Source organism: Callorhinus ursinus, unplaced genomic scaffold, assembly GCF_003265705.2.
Source record: "Callorhinus ursinus isolate GAN/ISIS: 27379988/994484 unplaced genomic scaffold, GSC_fseal_2.0 scaffold35, whole genome shotgun sequence".
Lineage (NCBI taxonomy): Eukaryota > Metazoa > Chordata > Mammalia > Carnivora > Otariidae > Callorhinus > Callorhinus ursinus.
Window position 1 is genome coordinate 10,771,922 of NW_027397097.1, and position 26,601 is coordinate 10,798,522.

The 26,601-nt window shown below is 36.4% G+C and overlaps 1 long non-coding RNA gene across 1 annotated transcript in view; it reads right to left on the bottom strand.

The window, feature by feature from the left end:
• LOC141370452 (uncharacterized) overlaps positions 1-26,230 on the bottom strand; it is a 1,695,799-nt gene extending 1,669,569 nt beyond the window's left edge. Inside the window, exon 1 of the long non-coding RNA XR_012374485.1 lies at positions 26,012-26,230. This is a non-coding gene — a long non-coding RNA (uncharacterized lncRNA). The remainder of the gene's footprint in view (positions 1-26,011) is intronic.
• Positions 26,231-26,601: the final 371 nt, after the last annotated feature.

Genomic DNA, 26,601 nt, shown 5'->3' on the forward strand with positions numbered 1-26,601 from the left:
AGAACAAACAACTGACTCCAATTAGACAAAACCATCCCATCACTGAATCTGATAGGTTCAGTTTGGCAAGATCTTACAATTTGAATGTGACTAGACTAGAATCCAGTTGCCCTTATGCTTGAGGATGAATGTGAGCATGTGACAAACAACAAATACAGCTGATCTTGAAGATGAATAATTGGTTTTGTAATGATTCCTGTTAAAAATGTGACTATGGACAAAATGGGAATCCAGAGAGGGACTATGTATGGAATTAAGGTGGGGATAGTTTTAATGATCTCCTCTGTGAAATGATTTACAGGGGATTTTTGCAAGTGCCTGAAACACAAAGCAAACACATTTATCCCAATGCAGGTGATATGTTGTTGCATATGGTAAACTTTCATTTTCTTTGTAATGATCTTTGGATTTAAAAGAGAAGTTTGTTTTTTTTTTTACAGAGTATTGCTTCTAATGTTAGTTAATTCATACTGCAAGGGGATGAGGGTACAGAAAAACAGTTTTCATTTTCATCTTCTTAACTTTTATTCTGGAAAATGCCTGCTAATTATAAAATATTTGTTTTATTTGACAAGGCCATTTATTTTCTCAATTCTTTCTACCATTTAGTGGGCCATCAATATCCTCTGTCTCTTCGGGGAGAGATTGATACCCTTCCCAAAACCATGGGAATATCAGAGGCATCTTTAAGGGAAAGATAATAGATACTTCCAAAATTTGAAGGAAGCATTAAAAAATGGGTTAAGACAGCAAACATTATACCTGAAACACAGTAGATTCTCTTCTATATGTAAACTCCTTCCCCTATATTTTCAGGTCTAATTCAGCTCAGCCCCAATTTCTCCTGCAAGTGATCCATTACATATCAGTTTGTTTTTGTAGTAAGTCCAACTATCAAGTAATCTGGAACTCCTTACAGTTAATAGTCTAAGTTAAATGATACATTTGATTGAAAAGGAAGCCAGTTAATTTAGTAAATTACCTATTTGTATTTAGTTCAAATTAATAGTGGTTCCAAGTTGGTATTGGATCTGCCCTTCAGGATTTTTTATGGCCAATGCAAAACCTGCATGTAAACATGATAGGCTAGGTATCCACAAGGAAAGCAATTCATTTGGAGGCTTTGATGTACTTATAATTTCTCTGATAATTTTGAATATCATCCAATAAGGTAGAATTATACCATAACATGGCTTGTTAACGCGAGAAAAACTTTTAGCCACCTATTGGTCTATCCTGGGTTTTCAAGACACAGAAAGGAACAAGGAAATGTCATTGCTTTTTGTTTATACTTTTTGTTTCACTGGGGATTTTATTGGGGTGGGTAATGTGGATTATCTTTTTTTATGTACACTCAAATATACCTCCATCAAAAACATCAAGCAGAATTCAAAATTGATATTATCACTTATATCCATATTATAAAAAAGTGTAATGAACATTAGAGCTATGTGTCACTACCATATTCATTAGGATCATTTTATATCTACTCATGAAAGAAAATCAGAAAATAATTATCAAGTGCTTATAATACTACAAAATACTTTTCAAAATACTACAAAATACTTTTTAAAATATACAAAAGTGAATAAGAACAAATAAGTAAATACCTATTATAAGCCAGTTCTATAAACATGGCATTTGATCCTTATAAGTCTGTACGGATCAAGAGAAGCTAAATGGAGAAGGAGTAACTAAGCTGATTCTTGAACACACAATATTCTTTGCTTACAGAAAGGACATGTATTCATGTACATGTGGGCATGCTTCTGTGTGTGTGTGTGTGTGTGTGTGTGTGTGTGTGTGTGTGTGTGTAGGTGATTCGGGCCATAAAAGGAAATACAGAATATTTGGAAATCCAAGCTAAAGGATCGATAGAAACAAAGGCTTTGATGCAGGAAATGTTCAAAGCATGATGTTTTTCAGAATAAGACATGTCACTAAATTATTGGAGCATATGGCATATGTAAACATCCTAAAATGCTTTTGACTATTGTAACTAAAAAATAAGAATAGGGAGGCTCTGAATCAAGCATTGCCTTCTACAATCAATCTGGAGTATGCCATACACTAGGTCTGAACAAATGTCTGTCCAATAAGCAAATCCAGCACTTGCAATGATTTAAAATTCTTACCTCAATTCTTCAAAACAAGATCTCTTCATCTGGGAGTTTAAAATTTGGTAATTTGCTTCTTTTATTGCCCTGATGATTGTGAAGTATAATGAATCCTTGACCTTTTGCACCGAGGCTAGACACAGAGCTCTGGGCAGACTTAACAGGTAGATGGTTGTATGAGAGGATTCGAGGGTCCTGTCATAGTCCTATGTCAATATCTCAAAGTTAAGAACATGTGTGTTATATACTAACTAAAAGACTGAGAAAATTTTAGTAAGACAGACTATTGAGCAACTGAGGCCATGTACCAGGGATAAACATGCTCCCTAACTCCAGCACTATTACTATGATGCTATTGCTAGGATTTGCTCTCTAAAAAATACTATAGAAGTAGATGGGGCAAGGATAAATACCAACTCAGCTACAAAACAACTGTTTCTTGGGATGCCTGGGGGGCTCAGTCGGTTAAGCAGCTGCCTTCGGCCCGGGTCACGATCCCAGGACCCTGGGATCGAGTCCCCACATTGGGCTCCTTGCTCAGCAGGGAGCCTGCTTCTCCCTCTCTCTCCCTCTGCTTGTGCCCTCTCTGTCAAATAAATAAAATCTTTAAAACAAAACAAAACAACTGTTTCTTTTTTTGAGCTCTAGAGAAGAAGGACCCATAGACAAGAGTGTGGAACAAAAACAACATAACCCAAAGTGCCTGCAAAAGGGATTGCTACAGACCAGTAAACTGATGACCAGTAAGTACTTCAAATTCTCCAAATGAAATGTTTTCCTTGTAGCATTATTTACTGACCACATTCCACTTCTGTGGCCCTCACTCTTTTCAGACACATTTGGGGAAATGCAAAGCATCATACTCCAATCAGAAGTTTCACTGAATTCAACTTAATATCACCAGAATCCACTTTCTGAATAGGAAAATTTGTAAAGATTATTTTTACCCTAAGAGTACCTAATGACAAAGCAGCTATGTTAAAATAAATAGCTTAGGAAGGGGCACCTGGGTGGTTCACTCGGTTAAGTGGCCAACTCTTGATTTTAGTTCAGGTCCTGATCTCAGAGTCCTGAGATAGAGCCCAGAGCTGTGCTCCACACTCTGCAAGGAGTCTGCTTGTCCCTCTCTCTCCCCCTTTGCCCCTGCCCCCACTCTCTCTCTCTCTCTCACTCTCTCTAAATAAATAAGTAAAGTCTTTAAAAAATATATCTTAGGAAGAGCTTTCTTTTAATCTGCACAAAACTTTAAAAAACAATGCAAACACTGAAAGTGTGCTCACTTGAGTACAACAAAAATAGTCAAATCAGAGCAATGAATTTGTCTTCTCATAAGATCAAGGGAGCCCAACCATTTCATTTTAATCATAAACTTCTTTTACTCTTATAATTAATATTAATATGAATGTAAAATGATACTAAAATTAACTGCAGCTCCCCCAAGGATAAAGCAACAGGATCAACATGCAAATAAGTGATTGCTTCCAATAAGAGTAAACTCTTAGTCTTACACTGCTAAACAGTTAAGAAGTTGTGCCTCATTTGTGCTGCATAAAAACCTCTTACACAAAAGTGATAGTATACACTTTATAGATGAATAAACTGGACTTGAAAGTCTCCCAAATCCACAGAGTTAATCAGTAGAACTTATGCTACCCAGTTCAGCTCATCTCTGCAAGTCAAGTATAACTTTTTAACAGGACAAGAACCATACTTAGTTTTAAATATATGAGGCTGTTGATTTCACCCAATCTTACAAGGAAGAGATATTTTATGATTTTTTGATATAACTTATAGTTCATAACTCACAGTATGAGGAAAATAAAAAATAAGGTCATATTAGGAATTACAAAGAGAATTTCCTGAATTCTCACTCATTTCATGGAAGTTTCAGGCCCTGTATTTCTTTTAAATATGTATGATGACCAATAGGGTAGAGTCTCACACACGTTCCAGAACTAATTTGCTTATCACTATTTAATAATCCACCAAAGTTACCTTTGTTGTCTATGCCAGAAAAGTAAGTAAATAAATAAGTCCTACAGGGTTAAATACTGCAAGTGTGGAAATTGCTGCTAAAGCTCAGGGCTGAGAGCCCTGATATTCATAGGAAGGGCTCTTTCCTAAAAATCTGTCCTCTTCGTTCTCAGCTTGTTATCGGCACCAATCCTACCAGGTTCTTATAGGCCAGATTCTAGTGAAACAGTTCTATCTTTTTCACTGTTACTTTTATCTCAGATTTCAGATGTCAGTTTTAGAGACTGGGCCTGGAGGACCATCTGAGGGCAGATACTGTATTATATTTTGGCCACCCTCCCCTCAGTTCTCTCTGTTAATAGAGGCCAGGTGGGACTACTCTGTCTCTCTTCTAAATGAGCCTGAGATATCATAATGTATTTTAATTAAAATACACAGAAGTTTGGGTAAAGCATGCCTAGAATGAAAAAATATTTCCAATCATTTATAAAGAACCTATAGCAAGTAGCAAGTTACTATCTTATGCCTTGCAGATACAATGACAAAGATGACAGGAATAGTCCCAGGTATTCTGGATCTTACAGTCTAGTGAGAGAGAGAAACATTAAACAGATAACTACATAAATAACTGAAACTTCCCCTATAATCACAGCAGTAGCGTGACATAATATATAATTTAAATTGGGGTGAGTACTTTGAAGTGCATGATTGGAGGAATTAACCTAGTCTTGCAGAGCAAGGGGCAAAGTGGAAGAAAGTAGGGTGGAGCTTACATAAGCAGAGAAATTATCACTAAAATAGTCCAAGAACATTAAAATAAAGCTAGCAAAGAATGAGAGCATTTAAAGATATGAAATAGTATTTAAGTAAATAAGGGCATTATATTAAATTATATCTATCGGTTAAACACAAATACTTAGGAAAAGATTAAAAGATTAAACATCAATAAACCAATATCTGATTTGATTATTCCTAAAGGCTGGTATTATTAGCTATTTTTATTTTATTTTTTTAATTTGATTAATTTTATTTTTTATTTTTAGTTATTTTTATTATTATGTTATGTTAATCACCATGTATTACATCATTAGCTTTTGATGTAGTGTTCCATGATTCATTGTTTGTGTATAACACCCAGTGCTCCATGCAGAACGTGCCCTCTTTAATACCCATCACCAGGTTAACCCATCCCCCACCCCCCTCCCCTCTAGAACCCTCAGTTTGTTTTTCAGAGTCCATAGTCTGTCATGGTTTGTCTCCCCCTCCGACTTCCCCCCCTTCATTCTTCTCCTCCTGCTATCTTCTTCTTCTTTTTTTTTTTAACATATAATTTATTATTTGTTTCAGAGGTACAGGTCTGTGATTCAACAGTCTTACACAATTCACAGCACTTACCATATAGCTTTATACATGTCTTTCTCTGACTTATATAGTTCAGCATAATACCCTCCAGTTCCATCCACGTCGTTGCAAATGGCAAGATTTCATTCCTTTTGAAAGACATGTATCATATGACCTCACTGATATGAGGAATTCTTAATCTCAGGAAACAAACTGAGGGTTGCTGGAGTGGTGGGGGGTGGGAGGGATGGGGTGGCTGGGTGATAGACATTGGGGAGGGTATGTGCTATGGTGAGCGCTGTGAATTGAGTAAGACTGTTGAATCACAGACCTGTACCTCTGAAACAAATAATACATTATATGTTTTAAAAAAAAGATAGGAAGGGAAAAATGAAGGGGGGAAATCGGAGGGGGAGATGAACCACGAGAGACTATGGACTCTGAGAAACAAACTGAAGGTTCTAGAGGGGAGAGGGGTGGGGGGATGGGTTGGCCTGGTGATGGGTATTAAAGAGGTCATGTACTGAATGGAGCACTGGGTGTTATACGCAAACAATGAATCATGGAACACTACATCAAAAACTAATGATGTAATGTATGGTGATTAACATAACATAAAAAAAATGGAAAAAATAGCTTTATATTTAAATGCTTAAAATTCAAAGCAAAAAATTCTTAGAAGCAAGGGGAATAAACTGGACTACCTTGGGGAGGAGGGATAGTATTTTTCAACCATAAGTTTGCTTCATTATCTATACAATGTCACTTAGAAAAACAAACGTAATAAGCAAGCAATCATCTTGGATTAAAATCTACTTTAAGAAAATCCCAATGCAATATTATGACTATTGTATATGTGCATGCACATAAATTCATTCACATTTATACACAGTACTTAAAGGTCACTGTCAATGTGTTGAAATACAGCTTCAACAAATGTGTTCATCTGGTCATCATTACATATGAATGCAGAGTGGTTATGGAATATTACATGAAAGCAATCTTATTTTTATGACTGAAACTTTAATTCTCAGAAGTAAAGGCAGACGTCAATTGGACAGTAATCAATGGTAGCACTTATAAAATATTTAATAATATATGCCAGCAACTGCTCGATGTTTGTTCATACACTTTATTTCATTCACTTTTCACAAATCCCCTGAGAATCGGGTTTTGCATACTCATTTTCTAAATAAGATCAAACTGAGGCACAGAAAAGTGAATAATTAGTTCAATTTCATAAACTGGGGCTGTGTTAGGCCCCCTAGAAGCCATAAGCATTAAAATTAGTATGATGTTTCCTTACATACATATTTAAAAAAATAATATGAAACTATGCTATATATGAAAGAAAGTCAATCACTATTCTCACCTTTCCCATAACTAATTTTTTTCTTGAAATAACAGATATAATTTCCTAAAAGAAAAATTATGTTCCTGGTCCTTAGCACACCTATTCAGTAATAGAGTATCTAATGGTAAGGCTAGACTGTAACGGTGGCTATGCCTTCTCAATATACAATTATCTAATAATGACTGTGACTTTGAATTTGGAGCAATGATGTCGGGGAGTAAGGGAGGGCATTCTCAAAAATTACATTACAAAAATTAAAAGACATACGAGTGGCTTTTTACAATAAGAAATATTCTTAATGTTGGATGAGTGAAGGCATTTTCTCCTTTTGAACATTTTTGAGCACTTCCTATGTACAAGATACTGTGATAGACTCCAGGGACATAGAGATGAATGGGACACAGAATTCACATTCTACTGGAAAAGGATTCTAGGTAAAGAGACAAAGACAGGTGATGCTACTACGTACTGTGAAAGAAGTGAGGAGAGAGGACTACCTAATACAGGTAAATCAAAGAATAGTCAAAGAACACTTCTAAGAATTGGTGACATTTGAGCAAAGCCTAATGGAAAAACTGAAGCATAGCAGGAAACATGTGCCATAACAGAATCGGAGGCCAAAAACCATGGCCTGTGAGAAAATGTGGGCAAATTCCTACTGTTGGAACACAATTACTCAGGGAAAGTGGTTATATGTGAAAGACAAGAGAGCCCAGACCAGATGAGATCGAGAAACACGAAAGAGCTCCAGCTTCCTCCTGAAATCAATGGCATATCATTGAAGGATTTGAAGTGAATGGTCACATGATCCAATTTATATCACAGAACTTTCATGTTGAGTCCACACACAGCCTAGTTCCTGATTCCAAAAACTCTCAGGTTTCAGAGCAATTGTGTTTTTCTCACAGTGTGACATTATTCCCATATCTTCTTCCTACGATGTTTAGACTTGAAACATTTTAGAAATAAATAGGCACATAGCCATTCTGAGTTAGTCCTGGAGTACTGTTCAGAGGAAGTGTGTGGGTGTGTGATGAGACCAAGTTGCCAACAAAGATGTCCATATGCTAGAGTCAAGTAGTTGTGTGGGCAGGCCACAGACATCACAAAGATGTCCTAGAGCTCTAGTGCACACGGCCGGAGGAGTAGGGTCAAGATCCCATCCTTTGTAAACAGAGTGAATGTTCTGTAATAAACCTGTATAGAACTAAATCAATCAACCAGAGCTACTTGTTCTGATCTGCTACCAAGGATCATTAAAGTTAACAAGAGAAGAATCTAAGAGGCAAGAGAACAGAGTGAAAAAACATTAAGGACCATCTTACCTTAAAGGTGGTTTTTTGAAAAGCTATATAATCCCATCGGATATCAAATTCTATCATGATGTTTCATATTTTCCTTTGATCGAACATATTTTATATTTGCTAGATCATCTACTTATCAGTTGAGACAACCCAAACTTCAGATGATAGAAATAAAACTATATCTAAGTGACCTGATTATTACAAAATAGACATTATTTTCCTAAAATCGGTGACAGAGTTTTGGGTTAATTATGAGACTCTTTTTTTAAAAAATGATATAATACCTTTGAAGGTATAAAGCAAAGCACCCATCAGCATTTTAATGTGGCTATCCATCTTAAGGTGATACAGCTATCTCTGTGGGATAAAGTTGAAGGATAAAGTGGCTTAGTTTCCTGCATTCTTTGCTCTGACTAGTGTTAGGAGTACCCAAAATAAGAAGAGACAGGTGCCCTCTCGCATTCAGAGAAGCTATCCTTACTATAACCTCGCAAAAACAAGTGTCATTCACATCCTTTTTTACAGATGAGAAAACTAAGATTCTAAGAGATTAAAAAAAATGCCCTACGTCATAGCCACATAAATTGGGAAACCATTCATGCATTGGTCTCTTTTCCGGCAAAAGTTGCATGTTTTCCATTACCCAGCTTAGCCTGTGCAAATGATGCAAGAATTTTTCTCCCTGGCTTGATCAAATTCTGCATGCTTCCTTTTCTTCTTTCTACCTTGGAAAAATGTAGAGCTATTTGTCTACTCCCCATACAGATTTACGTATTCTAGCAGAACTACTGCATCATTTCTGAGTCATTCATAGTTTGTTTTCCCTTTTTGTCCGAGAACAAGGGCTAATTTGCTGAAAGATAAATAGAAAAGCACTTGTCCTAGTATAGCTCTATCTGTTTTAAATTGTCTTATCTTTTGGCATAGCACACTAATCATTTTTTCAGTCCTTTGATTGATATTCACATAGCATCTTTCTTGACTGACGGTATTAAGACCCAGATATAGAAAATCTTTTTAAAAAAGAACTAATTTGCAATCTTATTTTCCTTCTGCCAAAAGGAAGCCTACCTGTGGACAATAATTTCATATATTAACCAGATGTCAGGACCTTGGAGGAAAATACATACTATTGTGTTGAAAATTGAGTAATCTCAGAAACTGATGAGCTTCAGTAGCTTATGACTACAGCTTTAACAATAAGAGAGAAGTTCTGGTAAGGGACAAGGGCAATTAAAATCAATCTGAAAGCATACCAATGGAATGGATTATAAAACAACGAAAGTAAAATGAAAATTACCTAAGGATACATTTATAAAAATTAGTGATTAAAGACTTGCTAAAGGCTGTATTAATCATAATATTTAGAAGTGAAGAAAAAGGTATTCTGAACAAATGCAATTGCAAATAAACAAAATAAATAACAGTTATTTACTTGAATGCATACTTTCTGTCTGATATATGTAATGTTCCACAGAACATACTATCGGAAACACTGATTTAATGGAAGAGAACATAGGACTAGGTATTGTGTCATAACAATATTTTGGAACTCAGTTGGTACTAATTTGCTGTGTAACACCACCACCTCTCCCTAGTATAGGAGTTGACCTAGAGAAGTGGTTCTTAAGGTGTGGCTCCAGACCATCATCCCCATCATCCTTTGAAAACATGTTAAAAATGCAAATTATTGGGTCCCACCTGGACCAACTGAAGTGGAAGATTTGGGAGTGGGGTCCAGCAATCTATATTTGAGCAAGACTTCTATGTATATCTAATGCACACTAAAACCTGAGACCCAGTAAACTAGATTATCTGTAAAGTGTCCCTAACATCAGTATTTTCTGGTTATGTAAGTTATTTCCTAAAATAGCTTAGCTCATAGTCAATTAGCTTCAGGTACTTTTCTAGTACTTATGTAGATAAGAATATAACCATGACAATGACATGTGAGAAAGTGTCAGGAACTGAATATTGAGAAATTGGATATATTAGAGGAGGCTATTAGACTTTAACTTAGACAATGATTAGGAGGCATAAAAATGAGAGACATAGTCTCCCCCAAAATTCAAAGTTAAAAAAATTTAGAATAAAAATAACATATTATCAAAGTAATGGGGTCAATCACAGGCTTGAGATATTGGGACATTAGAGCTGGGAAAAATCTTCACAATTCATTTATGCCATTTATTTGTTGATACAAAATCTGAAGCACAGATAAGAGAAATAAATTGTCTCCAGTCAGCTTGTGAGAAAATAAAAACATACTGAATCTTCATGTAGCAGGTGATTTAAAAATACTTGTTGAACTATATCAAAAGATTTGTGGAGTGGAGGTAAGACAAATTAGTTTCTCTATGTGCATGATTCTGTGTACTTCATTGAGCAATCTGGATGTAGCTTTAAAACATTCATGTAGGAATCCATTTACTATGTCACTGCCTAGAGACATTTTTGGAACTTCTAGGATTAGCTTTCAACTTAAAATTATCTGGAAATGAGTCATGTTCAATCCATTCCATCATATCTTGATTTCTCATTATACCATGAACCAGAAAGTTGGTTGCAGGTCTATATACACAGCTGAATCTTACATAACCTTGCTACAGCTGACAGCAGGTCTGGTCTCAATGCCTGGAAATAATATAAAACATAACGACAACAAATAAAACAGAGCAAAAATACAGTTTTCTAATACTTATGAAGCATTACTATATGTAGCTCCCTTAATTTCTCATAAAAACATTGAAAGAGATAACATAGTTAACCTGTATCACTTTGCTGTGGTGGCAAAATATAATTTATAAATAAATCAACTTTTTGATGTTCAATCACTGAAGTGAACAGCATGCTTAGATACTGTATGATTTAATAAGACTAAATAGACTCTGCTCATGAATGCTAATTAAAAAAATCATTCAACATACATTTTGCACTTGCTATGTGTCTGGCCAAGGTGCCACACCTCAAGAATCTAAAGATGAGTAAGATAATATCCATGTCTGAAGGAATTCACAGTTTAAGTTATCGGGAAAACATAACCTGATGAAACTGCTTTTTGTGATGAAACTGCTTTTTCTTTTAACCTAAGCACATATAGAATTCATCAATTCATTTTAGTAACCAAGTCTATGATAATTCAATTGAGAATTTCTAAGGTAATATAAGTTATGAATAGTTACAATAATCACTGGATATTTTAAGCAAACCATAGTTAGGATCCAGGGACAATAAATGTTTGAATATTTCTGATATTTCACGTAGGTAATTAATTATACTAATAGACTATTTCATTTCTTTTTTTTTTAAGGTTTTTTTTTTTTATTTATTTGACACAGAGAGGGGGGAGAGAGGGAAAGAGCAAGGACAAACAGGGGGAGCAACAGGCTCATTTCTTTTTTAGAGAAAACTTATGACATAAATATTACCTGTATTTTGTATGTAAGAAAATGGAAAACAGAAACCCTTCAGTGACTTTTCAAAGTCACACATCAAGTCAATGAGGGATCCAGGATTCAGAGCCAGGTCATATTCTGAGTTTAAAGTTTTTTCTAACTCAATTAGATCATTTTGCTTTTTAGGAAAAAAGAAAAAGAGGAATGGTAAAGAAGGGAGAATAAGAAAGAGAGACAGAGAAAGAGAGAGGAAGAAGAATGTAGACATGCAATCCTTCATACATAGCGGCAAGCAAGTTAGACAATTTGATAATCCAATAAATACGCGTCAACCTAGACATCACCACGTCTCAGAGAAACAGGAATTCTTAGCCAATATAGAGAATAAAACATGGAATATTTTTTTATTCTATTATTTTTTCAGCCTCAAGTCATCTAGGTTTTCTAAAATATATTTCATATATTATTTGATCTAATTTTAATAATATTTGTTTAAAAACATCATGCCACAGAGAGAAAGATATCCATGGAAAGTACCATGCACCACAATTCAGTGAACCAATTTTTAGAATCTAAATAAAGTTGGAATGTTATTAGTATAATTTACTATTGAGAAAGGGTAGAATAATTTATCACTTGCACAGACTGGTTCCAAGTAATCATAATGATGAATTTTGTAACACTTCCTTGGATGAACTTTATTCTTTGTCAGTTCAAAGTTACTCTTCCCATAATGCCCCTTCCCCCATAGAGAATCCCTAGGAGTTTACATAGAGAATCACAACTTTACCCATAGGGAGAAGAAATAATAATATGTTCCTTTTTCCAGCAAGAAGAAATGCAATTATTTTTAATTGCAGGAAGATGATACATTTTTGGAAGATTGGCATCTTTGCCACCCTTGCAGTTAATGGTGTCACAGTCCATTATTGCTCTGAGATATCTTTGAGGAGCATGTCCGTCTGGCTTAAAAATTCTCTAAAGCTTCTTAGTATGGGATAGAATTTCTCCACATCTGGCACTTGCCCACCTCTTACAATATCATACCCTTGCTCTTCTCCACATTTGCCCTGTATTCATTCTCTACTTAGTTTCAAAAACAAAAAGCTATTTGTTCTCATATCACTGTAAATGTTGTGTTGGTCATAGGGTCTGGGACAGTTTTCACCCTTTATTTTTGGCCTTGTAAATTTCTCCTTCAAAACCTACCTCAACATTTGTAACCTTTGTTAAGCCTTCTTCCAGCAGAATGGATACTTAGTACTATGGTATCTTGCATCCACTGCTCTGTCATAGCACCTGCTATATCCCTTTTCCAGTATTTAGTCACTTGTCCAAGCTCCTCAGCTCAGGGACCATGCTGTAGTCTTCTCTATAGTCCTAACATCCCATGCACAACAGGAAAACACATGCTGATGTCATGTGTTCTACAGAATAAAGGATTATATGAAACAGAACAGGAAATAAGGAAAAACTGGCAGCTGTGAGGTTTTTTTCCCCCAGTTATTGAGATGGAAACAAGAAAGTTCTATCTAACACTTAGGAAGTGCTCACTATATGTCAAGTAATGTTCTAAGTGCTTTATATACACATATGAACACATTTAATCCTCACTCCAACTTCATAAGGAAAATACTATCATCCCTTTTTACAAATCAGAAAGCTAACACATACACACAGGTTGAGTAACTTACTTACAATCACCCAGCTGGTGCACAGAAGCATGTTATACACCAGGTCTTTAATTTAAACACCATCCTCAACTACCTCTCATAGGCCCTAGGAGAAAGATCTAGAAGTACTTCAGAAGTGTGCATTCACTTAGCTGCACTTGCTGTAGTATGAGCTTTAGTTCACTAACGAGGCAATAGTGTTCTGAGACTAGATCAAAGGATAAAGGAGTATCTACACTCTGGTTCTAGATCTATTACCAATTATCAATAAAGCTAAGGTTCTAGTTAGGACTTTTGTGACCTTTTTGGAACTTCCCAGGGCCTCAATTTCTTCATTCCTGAAAGGGGAATAAGCATAGATAGACCCAATTTCATGGCATCGGTTTGAGGGTGAAAATAGAAAATGCTCATGAAATGCTAACACAGAAGCTACCATATCAAGGTAAAGTTAAAACTAAACAAAAACACCAGGCCTCCCTGTGCTGATTTCTGACAGCACTGCCACATTTGACTAGTCATCGGGCATCTGCTTGGCAACTACAGTGATAGAGAAAAGGAAAGATATAGTAAACTGGAAAGAAATGGAAGGTGAGACACCACTCTATATTCTTGCAGGCATCTTTTTTTTAATGAAAAGTGGTAACTTGAGTACCAAAGTTGTGTGAGACAGTCATAGGAGTAACTTGTAGACTTTCAGATGTTGTATTAGCTCAGTACTCCACATCTTGTGACTCAATGTTGTGTGAGCACTTTATTCTGACCATCCATAATACACCTGAAGTTGACCCTGGATCTTAATTCACTCTACTCCTGCAGAGAGACAATTCAAACACTAAGTTCTCGAGTCACAATCTGAGAGTCAGTCTCTAAACTTTTGTTATTTTGTAGGGTTTTTTTTTTAACTCTCACCTATTTTCTTCAATGTTTTCCCCTAAATTATGCACAACCTAGAGACAATGAGAATGAAAGAAAGCATAAGACATTTCTCTCACATGCTGACCCTCTGCTCATTTGCAATAGGCCTTATGCTGGAATTATACAGAACCATCTGTGTCTTTTTGCTTTTCAGTCCTTAAATGAAGTCTCCCAATTAAGATTCTCTTAGACAATTAGAGGAGAAAAGTATATCTGAGGCCACCAAAATCAGGATATTGGTGGCCTTTCAACATTCCCTAAAAAGTACCAAGCCTTTCCCACAGCTTAGAGAAAAATTTTAAGCTGATCGTTTTACTACGTTGTTTTGAGTTGTGTTGCCTGAGACAAAAATACTAAGAGACAGATTTAGAGAAAAAGGTTTGTTTTTACACAGTCATACATCCAATCTTGACGTTTAAGTAAGAGTTACTCAAAATCCCTTGATACTTCCCCACCCCACATTCTGTGTCTTCCTTCCCCATAGCAAACCGAAAATACAACTAAAAACAAATCAAATATTCATCAACCTAAAAAAGATCCCCCAAAAACAGCCACGGGGGAGAAATATAATAATATATTTTTTAGAATCAACCCAGTATACAGCATTGACTATAAAATTCACTCATCGTATATTATCTTTAACCTTCTAGAATCCTGTAATTCATAACTAGTGTTTCTAGTTGCTTTTAAAAAAATTAATCTAAACACAAGCTGCCTCTCACTCAGATGATTTTATTTCAAACAAAAACAAAAACTCACAAAATTGATTTTACTTATTGGCAATATACCGTGATTTTTATTCTTTCATGGGTAATTATGATTTATCCTTTCAATGCTTTTTTTTTCCTGTCCAGTTCTGATTATGTCTCAAGATGTCTTCTTAAATGCACTCCCAAATGCAAAATGTCAGAGGTAAACAAGAGTCAAGTTTTGAATTTACTGCTCTAGCAATGATAGGGGAGGCAGTTAGCCAGACATGAGCAAGGAACAGGACTGTTCCCTGACTGCTAGGAAGGGCCAAAAAACCAAGTTTCAGACATCTGGGAAAAACCCAGGCACACACATGCTCTTCCCTATAACCACTGCCCTACAGTAACCTATAGCTTAATGTAATACATTTACACTACGATTTTGACACCCCTTGGGGGGGATGGTGCCATGACAGTTCTGATAAGGACCATATAGGGCCAAAAACTCCCCCTCCCGACCTGTAGGCAGAAACCCTGAGATGACTGGAGGCAACCCCTGTCAGAGACACCCTAGCTATGACCCATAACTCCTACAACTCTGAAGAGGGACAACAACCCTGACCCCAGGGCACTTGCCGCCTCTGGGCCTTCCTGCTTTTCCACAAGGACAATGAACTTTCACTTCACCTGCTATGAAACTCTTGCTTACTTGAGAGTTTGTCTCTGCATTCTTTGCTGAACTCAAGACCTGAGGCTGGTTTGGGGTGGGGGAACAGGACACACCGCTGACATCCCCCAAATTTGCATAAAATAATGTATTCATCGAACACACTAATCACATCAAGCCTTCCCAAAGCTATTTATCCTGTGATCTTGACTGAATATCAGGTCAAATGCTTGAAGGACTTATGATAGATGGCATAAGTCCAATTTTTTAGTACTCATGCAGATCTTCGAATAAAAAAATCATTTAAACAAGATAAAATTACCTATAAAATTTTTTCATCAATGCTAAAATCTAGACAGAGCTGAGATCCTTTAAAATGCTGAAAATAATAAAATAAAATAAGCATGTTTGCAATAAAAACAAGAATATTGAAGAGAGAGGTTAACTGCCTTGGGCCAATGATACAGTTTTTAATAAAAACTGAGAGAAGCCAAATAACCTAACAAATTTTTACTTCTAAGAACAAAAGTACCCATTTATACTGTAAAGGGTAACACAAATGTAGGCCAGCAAGGACGGAAACCAACAAGAAGTAGGAATGTAATTACAGAATACACACCTGAGCAAAGGTGCTTATCAGGTGTGATAATTATTCAAACATTCCAGAGAATAGGAGGGTTTCCTAAAGACTGATGATGAGGAAAAATGAACTTGTAAGTTTATCACCCACCCCACAACAAAATTTTTATAATGGATTATTATACATAGCTTATCAAGATTTCAAAAAAATGTGATTATTAGAAACCTATATAAGTTTATAAAGTTTACAAAACTTTCTTTTAATTGGATCACTTTGCTCAGGAGTTATTTTAAGAAATAGTAATTTCAGTGAAGATTTGATGAAGTCTCAACTGAGATCCTTAGCAATAGAATGAAAGCATGTAGAACAGAGAGTGCTAACATCTAACAACAGTTAGATGGCTTTGTCTTTCAAGCACAGATGACAATTAATGTGAATTATTGCTTCAGTGCCAAATTAGAGGGAGTTTTCTGGCAAGTTGGTAAATTCTGTCCTGTTCAACATCATAGATGCAAATGCAGAAGACACAGAAGACTCATTTATTAAATTCATTGACGACACAGGACAGAGAGACTAATCAGGTCAGATCACAGATGCAAGGCTTTAAAAGATCTCAGTACGAATGATCTAATAATGTGAAATTTAGTTAATTTAAAAAACTCAAGTGCTACTATGTGCAAGGGACAGTGGAACACACAAAGCGTTTGCCATCTTCTGTGATCTTGTTTAAGAATTATGAGATAAAAATGCTAATTCTTGTGTACCATGCCATAAATGCTGAATGTAAATAATCTCCAAGGGAGGTTACCAGGAAAGCTGTTATTAAAAAAAAAAAAAAAAAAAAAAAGGCATGTCAGGCCATTTCTATCATTGTAAAGATTCTGGTAACACTGATCTATGTGAAATTGCTCTTAACCTCAAGAAGTTTACAGAGCAAAGGAGACAGAACACACAAAATGTTCATACAAGTTTCATATACAGTAAATAGCTATATGCATGGAAAGTTACTCTTATTAGCCTCGTAGTCATAGAGGCTAGAAAATATAAAAAGGATTTTAAAAGTTGAAAAGTGATTTTTTTCAGAGATGTTAACAAAGGCAAGATTGTAATTGTTACTTAAATCTTTTCTTTTCTTTCACCTCCATATCTTTTTAAGCAGTAAATGAGAGTGGCTAATGTGTCTTTTTAGGTAGGAGAGTATGTCTTTTTCATGGTCTTCTCAGTAGGTTTTGGGATTTTTTTGTTTTTTGTTTGTTTTTTCAACCCAAAGCTGTAGTTGAAGGATGTACCCAAGTTAGCAGAAACCAAACGAGTAGTCCAAATGATCTGAGGCACATCAGTCACATTTTACTACAAATGTGAACTGTGTGGTAATCATAAGATGACCTGCATAATGAGGCCAGGTGGTCAGTGAAATCAGAAAAAAAGACAATGTGAGATTCTCATCCCTGTGGGCAAGAATGACACTACCCTAGAGTCTTAAGATGGAGACACAGGCAAAATTGGTGGGTATGTAAGTTGGTGTGGCATTTCCCGGTTCTCCTTAGCTGAGTAACTTTATTTCTTAAGCCCTGAGCAAAAGACTTGGTACTTCCATAGGTACCCTACATCAGATCCTTTGAATCAAAGAGAATATCTAGTTTACCACTTAGTAAACTAAGAAAGCTGTTAACACAAAATCTCCTCAAGTCAAGACTGTTATTAGGTTTTTGTTAATTGGCCTGTTGATACGTTTTATATCCAATCACTGTAAAGCAAAATCCCTAGAATATGAAACAGCATTGGGCATTTTATTCTCCTTTTTCCACTGGAAATATTTTTCACAGAACTCGAACAAACAATCCTAAAATCTGTATGGAACCACAAAAGATCCCGAGTGGCCAAAGCAATTGTGAAAAAGAAAAGCAAAACTGGAGGCATCACAGTTCCAGACTTCAAGCTATATTACAAAGCTGTAATCATCAAGATAGTATGGTACTGGAGCAAAAACAGACACACAGATCAATGGAACAGAATAGAAAACCCAGAAATGGACCCACAACTCTATGGTCAACTAATCTTCCACAAAGCAGAAAAGAATATCCAATGGAAACAAGTCTCTTCAATAAATGGTGCTGGGAAAACTGGACAGCAACATGCAGAACAATGAAACTGGGCCACTTTCTTTCACCATCCACAAAAATAAATTAAAAATGCATGGGAGACTTAAATGTGAGATAGAAAACCATCAAAATCCTAGAGGAGAACACAGGCATCAACCTCTTTGACATAGGTCACATCAACTTCTTATTAGTTATGTCTCCAGAGGAAAGGAAAACAAAAGCAAAAATAAACTACTGGGACTTCATCAAGATAAAAAGCTTCTGCATAGCAAAAGAAACAGTCAACAAAACTAAAAGGCAGCCTACAAAATGGGAGAAGATATTTGCAAATGACCTATCTGATAAAGGGTTAGTATCCAAAATCTATAAAGAACTTCTCAAATTCAACACCCCAAAAACAAATAATCCAGTTAAGAAATGGGCAGAAGATATGAATAGACATTTTCTAAAGAAGACAGACAGATAGCTAACAGATATATGAAAAGATATTCAACATCACTCATCATCAGGGAAATACAAATCAAAACCACAATGAGATACCACCTCACACTTGGCAGAAATGGCTAAAATTAACAACACAGGAAACAAAAGATGTTGGCAAGGATGTGGAGAAAGGGGAACCCTCTTACACTGATGGTGGGAATGCAAACTGGTGCAGCCAACTCTGGAAAACAGTATGGAGGTTCCTCAAAAAGTAAAAAATATCTACCCTACGACCCAGCAACTGCATTACTAGGATTTACCCAAAGGTTACAAAAATAGTATTTTTAAGGGACATATGCACCCCAATGTTTATAGCGCCATTGTCCACAACAGTCAAACTATGGAAGAGCCCAAATGTCCATTGACTGATGAATAAAGAAGATGTGGTATATATACAACGGAATACTACTCAGCCATAAAAAGAATGAAATTTTTCCATTTGCAACAATGCACATGGAGCTAGTATATTATGCTAAGTGAAAAAAGTCAGAGAAAGACAAACACCATACGATTTCACCCATATGTGGAATTTAAGAAACAAAACAAACTGAGGGTTGCTGGAGGGGAGGTGGGAAGGGGAATGGGCTAAATGGGTGATGGGGATTAAGGACTGTACTTGTGATGAGCACTGGGTGATATTTGTAAATGATGTATCACTAAATTCTATCCCTGAAACTAATATTATACTATATGTTAACTAACTAGAATTTAAATAAAAACTTAAAGCAAAAAAATAAATAAAACTTTTTTTAAAAAAGGAAATATTGTTTTTTTTTTCATTGTTGTTACACAGGACAACAGTAAGGGATTCCAAAAAACAGCGAGAATAGTGGGGGATAAGAAACAAAACAAAACAAAAAAACTTGAGTTATTATGAGGAATTAGGGACTAGAAATTTTCAGCTTAAAATTAAAGAAAATCATGAATATATGATAGAGTCACTGTTGATAAGTATTTGAAAAGTAACATGAAAAAATGGTCTAACAATCTCTGTGGTCACAGTATGCCAAACTAAGTTGTTCTAAATGACATATTTTATTTAGAATGATTAGGCACTATCCTACTAAACTTACTGAGTATTCAATAAGACAATTTATAATCACTTTAAGAATGCTTTATTTTGGATTACTGTATACGTAGAAGAGCGGGATGGTTTCCTAAATTATTGCTTCTAGTTAAATAATAATGATGATATAGCAAATGTTATTATAAAAGGAAATATACAAATATATTCACAAAGAGTACCTTGGAAAACAAGCTTAGAAAATAAGAGAGGGGCGCCTGGGTGGCTCAGTCGTTAAGCGTCTGCCTTTCGGCTCGGGTCATGATCCCAGGGTCCTGGGATCGAGCCCCGTATCGGGCTCCCTGCTCAGCGGGAAGCCTGCTTCTCTCTCTCCCACTCCCCTGATTGTGTTCCCTCTCTCGCTGTCTCTCTGTCAAATAAATAAAATCGTAAAAAGAAAATAGGAGAGTTTATATTGCCACACCTGCTCACTCACAGCTTCAACTGACACACAGTAGGCAGATGATAAGTATCCTTTAAAAAAAGATTGGAAGAAACCGAGGAATAGGTCCCTCTGAAAAGTGTGCCAGCTGCCTGACCCTGAAGGCATATACTTGAAGCCAGCAGCACTGAGATGTCCTCAGTTTCTGAAGCAAATGAGGAAGGTCCAAAAATATCCTGCTTCTTAAACAGGTTGATTATTTTTTTAACCCGGTGTGATTTATGCAGAGAATCTGTAACATATTCCAGTTCATCAAAAGTCTAATTTACATACATTTAAAGGACATTGTAGAAAATAATTAACCAAATGCATCACAATTCAGACAGTGAATGTTGACTGGGGATTTTTAGATCCTTAAATGGAAAACTAGGAGGTTAAATAAGTACCTTGGATTGGCAAGGAAAAAAGAAAAAGGAAAGAAGAAAGGATGGAGGGAGGGAAAGAGAGAGACTGGGAGGGAGAGAAATGGGAAGTTGCTTTTTTTTTGCAATGCTTCATATCCTAAAGTCATGCAAAATAAAGGGCTTTTTATTCCTTTATCCCTATATTTTGAGTGAAAAATGTGTTGCTTGCCAGCCATTCTCTTGAAATATATTAAAATGATTACAGTACTGTGTGCATCTAGTAACACATCTCATTGAGTTTTAGCTTAGAGACTCAGAAGGAGAGGAACATTTGGCTTGTGAAAATCACTCTAAATTTGGGGCACCTGGGTGGCTCAGTCGTTGGGCATCTGCCTTCAGCTCAGGTCATGATCCCAGGATCCTCGGATCAAGCCCCACATCGGGCTCTCTGTTCCATGGGAAGCCTGCTTCTCCCTCTCCCACTCCCCCTGCTTGTGTTCCCTCTCTTGCTATCTCTCTCTGTCAAATAAATAAATAAAATCTTTAAAAAAAGAAAATCAAGCTAAATTCCAATCAATATTGTACTCTCCATCACTGACATACATGGGAAAAATTTCAAATGAAAGTTCATAGATGAATGATAAACTTTTTATTAATTTTCATGAACACCTAACATTCAGTGGGAATTTTCTAAAGGTTTGAATATTCAAGATTACTAACCTGTTATATTAAAACTATTTTAATGAGCTTTTTATGTTTCCTCACAATGACATAGAAGCTGGCCCTTAATAAACAGTGGCCCATAACACTGGGCCATAATAAATAATGATTTTATTATACCTAATTCTACTTCAAGGAATAAGACATATAAACTTCTTTTTACCATTTAGGTCTCAAACAAGTGGAGCATTATATAATAACTTCTTGAGGTTAAATCAGGAATTATTAATTTCTGTTTGTATTCATATTTTAAGCTATCAACTTATTTGGAAGAAAAACCTTCAAAACAATGTCTTTCTGCTAATTTTTTTAAATGCACACAGAGAGTTATTAGTTTATACTGGCTGTGTGCCCACATAAATGCCTACAGTTGAGGAAGAGCATGGATAAGACAGGGCTGCCTGGAAGGAGATGGCATTCAAGACCTAGAAAACAAATCTATACACTTGACACTGGCTAAAACGTTCTCTAAATAGTGCCGTTATAAAATAGTGAATAAAAGAATTAACCAAATTACCTGCCATTCAACTTCTCAAATTTGTTTTCTTTTTGATCAGAGTAAAATGTAATTAAAACAAGTCCATGTTTAACTAGATCTCCTCCACCTGCTCTCGATTCTTCTAAATTGGAAATAACCACCTGGAATAACCATGTCCTTCATGTGCACAGTACCTTCACGCTTGCTGTATATATTTAGAGAATCCCATTCCCAAAGGCATGCAGGCCCTCAGCCACAACCCTTTCAAAGGGCTGTTTCCAGCCAATAGATATGCCTCCTATACCAATGTCAATGCTGATCCGCAGTACGGAAACAGAGAGCTATACTGAAAAGAAGTAAGTAAATAAGGCATGGGCTGTTGTAGTCTTGGTAATTGATTACACAGAGTCTTAAAAAAGCATAGGAAGGAAAAATAAGGCATAGGAATTGATACCTAATAACTCTATTTTGATATAGGACAAAGGCATACCTTTATTTGAATACATATATATTTATTTTATTTTTCACAGATCTATAAATATTCCCTCAACTGCAAACATAACTAAGCATACAAAACTATTTTTATATATAAACTAGTCCAAATACAATATAAATACCCGGAAAACGTGTAATTTTTTGCTTTTTTATGAATTATATATATATATATATATATACACCTTAATATGTGTAACGTGTATCAAATATTAAGTTCATTAAAAATAACATAAACATTTTTTAAATGAATACACATAAGAAAATATCTGAGATGAAAGAAGTCATATCAGGTTAGAAAAATGACGCATTAAGTTATAAAATTTGTACTTGTAACTATAAAATTGATTTGAAAAGCAGAAGATACCATGAAAGGAAACTTTCACAAAACCAACAGTCCTTTGCTACGTAACAGAGAATTAGCAGTTTGTCCATCAACTTCGAAGGTTCAGCTAAAAATACCAAAATTACTCCTCATTACCACTAGGTGGCTCAGTCTCTATATGTATGCCTGAGCAGACACACCACCTTGGCCCCCGAGGGTTGTAGGCAGTAAGATTCTCACTAGAGTACAGGTAGTAGAAAAATGATCACTTCAAAGCAAACATAATGTTTTGAACAAGGGAACACCTGAGCTACTCCTCCATCAGTTCTCATCAGAATTGTCTTTCCAGAGACAGGATAATAGGAAGAGTTGTTCTTAGACCAGGGATGTTTAGAAAGCCAGATGGAAACCCATCTAATAAACATTCGGCAACCATGCCCAGTCTCATGTACTTTCAGATGCATTCATAATGTGAGAAAGATACCAGGTGGGGAGAGGGGGAAGTGAGAGAAAAGAAAACACCACCTTAAATATTCAAACAACAACAAATCACATTATTTACTTTTGACTGAATTTGGAATTAGAATGGAAGAAAAGTTAAGGATTCAGGAAATAAAAATAAACCAGCCAAGAAGGGAAAGTTAACATGGAGAGGAAGTTCACTTTCCTAGATTTGCAAGATGGCTCTTAGCAAAGAGTTCCTCCACCAAACTGCATTTTAACAGAGGGAATATAATAGGGCAGTAGCCACAGAAGCTTGTAACACCATCCAGTGTATTGCTAAAAAAGCTTCACCATCTGGCTCCTAATTCTCCTCAATATTGAAACTGTAGAGCATTTTCTTCTCTTCATTCTAATTTACAGCTATCACTCAGTGCAGCCCTGAAGGGTGCATACAATATGCCATTGTTAGAGCTAGTATATAATCCAAGGCAATTTGGGGAAAATCAGCTTGTAAGTATAACTGCATGGTTTTCTTGGTATTCAGCACCTGTTTGCATTTTATGAAAGCTTATAAATTTTGCTTGTATTTTTTTTTCTTCTCTTCCTTTTGCCTTGGTCAAAATAGGTCTATAAAAGTGCATGTGTAAAAATGTTTGTGGACTGCACCATCAACCTTATCCCTTTGATGCCTAAGACCTGAAATGTTTGTGATCTAACAGTACTGAACATTAACCTGCTTCTTTGATTTAACCCATAGTATTCATTTTTTGCTTTTATTTTTAAAAATCCCCTAAATCACCAATTCACCAAGCTACCTGAGAAAGGCTATCAGATATAGAGGAAAAAAAGTGTTTCAAAATTAAGAAGGCTGGTGACTAGAAGCCAGCATGGTGACAGAGGAGTCATCACCTCTGGCTTCAAATAAAATGAAATTGATTCCCTCTCAGCAAAGACAGCTCTGACTGGCAATCCATAATGTGGAAGCAACTGGCTAACTTTTCATCTGCCTCACAAATCTAGATTAGGGAGAAGGTACAGTAAGGGGAAACAAGAATGAGAAAGCTAGCTCAACAACTGAATTAAATTACCTCTCACCTCCACAAAATGCTTGGTTAAGATCACATCTTGGGATGTCTTATGTTGCTTGCTGAATTGGTCATTACAGACAAAAGAAAACAAAAAGAGAGAGTATTCTCTCCCTCTCCACGATTCCATTCCAAGTACACACCATGTACCCAAAATGGGGGGGGGGGAAGAGTTATGTGTCCTCTATCTCCCTGGCTGTTTCTGATCTCCTAATTTTACTAGGAGCAATATCAGTTCCTTGGACTAAGTCATCAGCTGCCACAGCACCAGGGAGAAAGTAATATGAGTAGGCTTATTCCAAGTTTGAATATGAATCAAAGTGTGGAGTAGCAAAAAGTAAAGTTGTGTTTTCTTGGTATCGTTACTGTATAGCGAACTGTAGAATCTATTTGCAAAATTACTTTAATACCAGGCAACGTAGAAATCCTAGATATTAAGGGAGCCAAAAGCAATGACAGAAAACATGTTAGTATTTGTCATGGACTAAAAGTCTTTGTTGAGCACTGCAGAAGAATCTTTTGCATTAAACATTAAACACATGTAAAGAAAGGAACTCTTCTTTCTTTCCTCTACCTTCCAAGAAGTAAGCAAATAGCCTCACATGCATGGTCTTTTTACTTAAGAGGTTCCTAGAGTTATCAGAGGAGAAGGTATCTGGCTGGCCAAGCTTGAAAATTCTTGATCCCAGGCGATGCTTTGACTTTCAAGCATAAACCTAGATCTGCCTAAAGTCATGTGCCAAGTTCCCACATCAGAACCGAGGTCATCCACATCAAGACACATATGCCATCAAGATACACTGTAGCTTAGAGGCACTTTCCAGAAGGATAATGAAAAGACACATCAAGTTTCACAAGGGCAGCACAATAAAAAGTGCTGTCTGCAAAAGTCCCCAAAACCGACATTGCCTGATTAATTTGCTGCTTACCATAAACTCCTATAAGACCTCACTTTGGCACTCAGTGGTAATTCAGAGACACCATGAACCTGACTTACATATAGGATGCATGTCTTCTAAAGAATATTTCCTTATGCTCATTTCAACCCAACTTGCTAAATTATGACTATTACTGTCTCCTAAAACTCCCTGTGAGATAATGTGCAAGTAATGATTAAAATGAATATTAAGAGATGGGAATGTTCAAAAAGTTGTTGAAATTTTTCTCTATTAATTTTTTTAAAATTAGAATTTTGGATAGGAAAATGCCTACAGTCAAGAAATGTTTGGGGTAATAACAAATGCAAATTAACATCACTAAGACAAGTAAACTCAAATCAATAAATCAGTTTTGTTTGGAGTTTCACAAAGATAAATCTGTTAATAAGAAAGAAAGAACCCCTTAAATGCAATCCTAGAACCTAGCTCATTTGAGAAGAGATCCCCTCCAGTTAATTCTTTACTATGTTAAATAATCAGTTTACCCACCTTATCACAATAGATAGACTTATCTCAACCCCAAACTTCTCCTCTTCAAATCCACATTATCCAGATATGTACAAGGGCTCAAAAAGATGAAAAGACATTTGCTTCCCGGCTTTCTCTGACAAATAGAGCAATTTGCATGAATATTAAACTTCTGTGATTCAGCAACTTTGCTCCTGTCTATTTATCACTGAATGTTAAATGCTGAGGAAGAGTTTGAATCACTTGGCTTTTATTTTAGAAGACCGATGTCTGTTTTCCCCAGCCAAAGAAGAGAATATTTAAAGGTCTTCAAATTACACATGCAGAGTTGCATAACAATTGTCACTAACTCCAAAGGTTGGAACCACACATACGCTAAATGTGGAGTTGCCTATGAATCACAAACTGGAGCTGAGTTTCATATTTGCAGAATATTTATAAGGGTGAGAGGAGAGAGAAGTAGAGTTACCATCTGTGTCGAAACTTTAATCAGAAAAAAAAAAAAAAAATCACTGCTGAACTACCAAACCCTTAGCAGTCTGCGTCGGACAGTGAAAAAGTCTCTGTCAGGTAAAGTGAATACCGTGATACCTAACACAAGAAATTGCAAGCGCCTACCTGAAAGTGGACTGTGAGGGAGCTGGCACGCGGGGAGAGAGCGAAGAGGAAGCAGTCTCGCCTTCCTCACGGAACAACCTCCTCCCCAGGCTGACCGGCGTTTGGAAAAGGGTGCCCTCTTGCTAGGGCTGGGGAAGCAGCCCGGGAAGAAGTAGCTGTCTGCCAATAGCTGTGTTACCGGCTCCCTCGGAAACTGGGCTCCAGGGCTCCTGCAGCAAATCAGCCCGTGCTGCCGGTACCTCAGCCTGGAAAGCTGGGGCTGCAGTTGCTAATGCCGCCTCACTTGAGGGGAAAGCGCTGGTGTGTGCGTGTGTGCGTGTGTGCGTGTGTGTGCACTAACTGCTGGCTCCAGGCTGAGTCGATGTGTTCTGCATACTCAAAATGCTCATGCAGGGAGGAGGTTCCTCCACACAGACCCCAGCGTCCCCACTGAGGAATCAGTCCACTGACCTTGCCGCTGGGGATTCTGGCTGTGCAGCTGGCTCATCAATAGATTTAACAATCAATCAAATAAAGGAGATGGGATCAGCCTTAGATAAAGACAACTGCTTCTCTCATAAGCACAAGAAAAAAAAAAGATATCTCTACTC